The 4,233-nt window shown below is 39.7% G+C and overlaps 1 pseudogene; it reads left to right on the plus strand.

The window, feature by feature from the left end:
• Positions 1 to 747: 747 nt before the first annotated feature.
• Positions 748 to 1,626, plus strand: LOC130846508 (gem-associated protein 2-like; annotated as a pseudogene).
• Positions 1,627 to 4,233: the final 2,607 nt, after the last annotated feature.

Genomic DNA, 4,233 nt, shown 5'->3' on the forward strand with positions numbered 1-4,233 from the left:
CTAGATCCTGAGATGAAGGGAAACTTAGAGGTCAGCTAATACAACTCTCTAATCTAAGGGGAATGTCAGTAATTTCCATTGTCATCTTTGAGTATCAGCTATCCTCAATAGGATAAATCAGAAGATTATCATTCCTCATTTTGCAAAGATGAAGACAGAGAGGAGAGAAATCAAAACTATTAATGTGGGAAGAGTATGGGTAGGATATATCAGATGCACTCAGCCAATAGCAGAATATCAGACTTAAAAGCACCTCTTGAACATAGGAGATGGGTGTGTGTTTGGGGCATTTAGCATGGCACTGATGGAATGTGAAATAGACCTCTTGTCCTGAGACCTAGATTCTAGGCCAGTCTCCATCATTATTAACTAGCTACGTATAACTGAGCTGTACACATGATTTCTCATTTGTGAAATGGAGCAGTTAGCATTAAAAGATTTCTACATTATTTTCCAGCAATAAATTACATGACCCTAAAGAAAACATTTACTTCTCACAATAGACGAACTGTAGAACACATTATTCTAAGGTTGTATAGATTAAAAATAAAAAATAGTTTTGGGGGATGTTGATCAGTACTTGTGCAAGGAACTAAATTCACAATCTTCATTATACCACTGGAGCCTTAACTTTGATACAACCAACAGGATTACTCTTACATAATTTAGTCCCCTAAAGCCTGTCTCTTGCTCAGTTCTCTGTCAAAAGTGCCTATTTGTGTGCAGTGACCAAACTAGACTTGGCACATGTGCTGGGTGGAACTGGCTAAGTTGAAAACCATGGCATAGTTAGCAGTGGAGTCTGCAGTGGAAGAGTTGATGCCCCAGCTGTTGCCAGTGGAGCCCTGCAACTTGACAGAAAATTTAGCTCCCTCTGTATCCCCAAGGATGCCTCAGGAATCTCTGAGGCCAGTCTAGATTGAAACAGCTCAGTGTCCAGATGTGGTAGCTCATATTGACCCAAACAATTTGAAAAGGAAGCAAAGTGTGAATGTTTCTCTTTCAGAATAACAACCTGCTCCTGAATGATCTTATTCCAAACTTCAGAGGCATCAGCAACAAGTGGCACAGTTTTCAACTGCTCAACTGAACGTGAACAGACACTGAAGTTGCCAGAAATCTCAGCAGTCGAGGAGTAACAGGATCATGCCTTTCAACTATGTAAAATATGTAATCATTTCTCTTTTCCTGGGATAAATATCCTTAATTCTTCCAAAATCTGAAGATGAAGGAAGCTGTAAAAAATTGTGTCTGGGTGAAATACGTGCAGAAGGGGCTGTTGGATCCTGGGATGGATAATACACAGATTGGTTCTCTTCCCCTTGCTATGTATTGTTAGCAGAATGAATCAGTCAACTGTAAATAGTGTCTTAGAATATACAAGTAACTGGTTTGGAGAAAAAGACTTTATTACCGAATTGGGATGATGACTTTATGCTTTATTGGCTTGTCTCGGAAAATCTTTATTACGAGGATCATTCACTAATTTGCAGCTTGCAAGAAAAGAAGGTGCTCTGAAATGAGGCTTTTAGTGGACAGCAAAGATGATGTTTTGCTTTGAATTTATTAATCTGCCTAGTTAGCAGATATTTTCACCAACATGATTTAGATGATAAGCCATCTTGATGTAGTTGATCTCAGGCATAGAAGATATTTGTGATGATGGCAGCCTAAGTCTGAGGAAGCACAATGTCAATTCAAGTGCAGATTGCATCATATCTTCAACACTATGTGAAGGGTCCTCCTCTTAACCTGTGTAACTCAAGTTGATATTCAGAAGACAGATTGTATTGATTTGAATATCTGAAGTGTCTTTGGAAAATCTCACCCAGTTTTTGATGAACAGTTTAAAGAGTTTTCTGAAATCACATGCTTTTAAAACAGAGTGCCATTTATTGATGAAGCATCCTGCACAGAAACTATATGATGAAATTTTACAGAGGTCCTCAGTGCTGTTATATTGTTTATTTACATATATACATATAAAAATTGTATTGAAAATGTGAAAAAAATAGCTTTCAGGGATGTGGATCTAAAGCTTTCTATTACATTCTCCTCTACTAAAAATTATGTCATTATTGTGTCTTCTCTATAGACCTGTTCCACATCTTCTTCACTGGGCCCTACATTTTTCTTTACAAGATCAGCGTGCTTGTTCTGGGTTCCTCCTACAGACTCATCGTTGGGTTAGAGAGGTGCTTACATTCACAAGGATGACATCAAAGCTACTGTGTACCTGTACCTTGTATAGGTTGTGCACTGCACCAGAGCACCCAACTGAAGGAGCAAGTGAGGGTTGCAAACAGTGTGGCTTTGTGTGGGTGCATTCACCTTAGGGAAGGCATGCCTTTTTCCCGTTCACTCTAGGGTGTAGTATGGGCTTGAGGTGTTCTGGGAAGTGTGATTTACCCATTTGCTCCATGATCTGAAAAGGTCTGACCTATACCAGCATTGTAAATATCCATTCCTCAATGTCAAACATCACAAAACTAATGACAAGGCACTCTTGGGGGGGGGCTAAAAAAGAAATAATATGAATTAGTTTCACTTAAGGGGCAAAACATTCTAGACAACTCAGATTAAACTTCTGTATCAGATTATTTTGTTGGAATAACAGCACAGCACTGTGACAAATTTTTTGGTCAAAAGTGCCTTAGGGATAACTTGCCCTGAATCCCTGCTGAACGATCTCAAAGGAATAAAGCAAATTACATGCACTGCATCAGGCCTTAGCATGCATGTTGCAGTCAAAAGCAGATTCAAACACTCTCTGCAGGTGCCATGCCTGGTGGAGAAAGGAAAATCTCATTGAAACACTTGTTGATACTCTTTCTCTCTCATGAAGAATTTGATAGACTTTTCTGCAGATCATTTTGTGGTTTAGGATGAAAATGTGTTGTATAAGGCTGCCCTAGAATTTCATGGAAAATATAAATTGTCCAAGCTCCCTTCCAAATACAATCAGACTAAAAGTGGTTCCTATATCTCTCCTTTCAACCATAAGATGTTCCCATCAGTGCCAATTAATGCTGAGACCTTGGCAGTCTGTGTGCATGATTCATTAATGAGAAGCCTCATTTATAGCTGAGAATGCAATGCGATAGAGCAGCTGTAATAATTTCTCACCTCCCCTACATGGACCCATGCTCTGCAAACTGCTGACCTTTCACCACAGATAAGCTGCCCTCCTTTGGCCTAGGGCAGTGTGTGCTCAGGGACAGTGGACAATGGCAACAGTGATGGTGAAATCCTGCCTCACACTCCAGCTTCCGGGCTTCCTTGAGACCAGATGTGAGACTGTGACACTAACCTTCCTTTCTCAAATAAAATTTCTAATTCAATTAAGGATGGGACAGAGAAACCAAGACGTCTATCACTCTGCAGTACATTGCTTTTCTACAAGGCACCCACTTCATCAGCACCCTCTAAATCTGTAGAATATATTGCTAGTCTCATTACTCACATGACACCAGTAATCAAACTGGCTCAACTAATTAATCACCAGGCTGTGTCAAAGATGCTGGTTTTTACAATCCATATATACATATATTTAATTATGCCCGAATATTTTATTGCTATGACTCCAGATACCATAGTTATTTATTAAATGGTAACAGCCAAGTTACCATTTTTTTTCCTATCCAGATGCTATCTTATTCTCCAACTTTAACAGGAGTACAAACAAGAAGTGATTGGACGCTGAGTACCAGCCACAGTCTCCCAAATCTGCCATAGTCAGAAGAGGAGGATTTGCAGTTATGCTCTCCAAGAGGAGAAAGGGGCTCTCTGCCTCTGAGAGAAGAACACTCAAGGCCCAGAAATCTCTTTTATCCATGAACTTGGCAGGCATCTTTCTCCCACTCCTATGCTTCTTGCTCCTGGAAGTGAGAGTGAGACACTCATCAGTAGAGTTGTTTTTAAGCCCTGCTTTGCTTGAAGCAGCATCAAGTTCTAGACAAAAATCTTTTGGCTTTAATATTAATTTTCATTTATCTCAAGAGGGCGCTGGGCTGAAATACAATTTTGTACTTTCTATAAACAATAGTGCAAGTAACATTGAAGGGGAAGCATTTATGCTACTTAGGAGAATCAATTGCTTTTCAAGCACCATTAAGCCTTTTAGAAATGGTACGTTTGATCAGTATCCCAGCTGAGCTATTAACAAGTATGTGACCTCAGACAAGTCCCTAACCCTCTATAGGCCTCAGTCTGCTCATCTGTAAAATGAGAGCA

Source organism: Hippopotamus amphibius, chromosome 2, assembly GCF_030028045.1.
Source record: "Hippopotamus amphibius kiboko isolate mHipAmp2 chromosome 2, mHipAmp2.hap2, whole genome shotgun sequence".
Lineage (NCBI taxonomy): Eukaryota > Metazoa > Chordata > Mammalia > Artiodactyla > Hippopotamidae > Hippopotamus > Hippopotamus amphibius.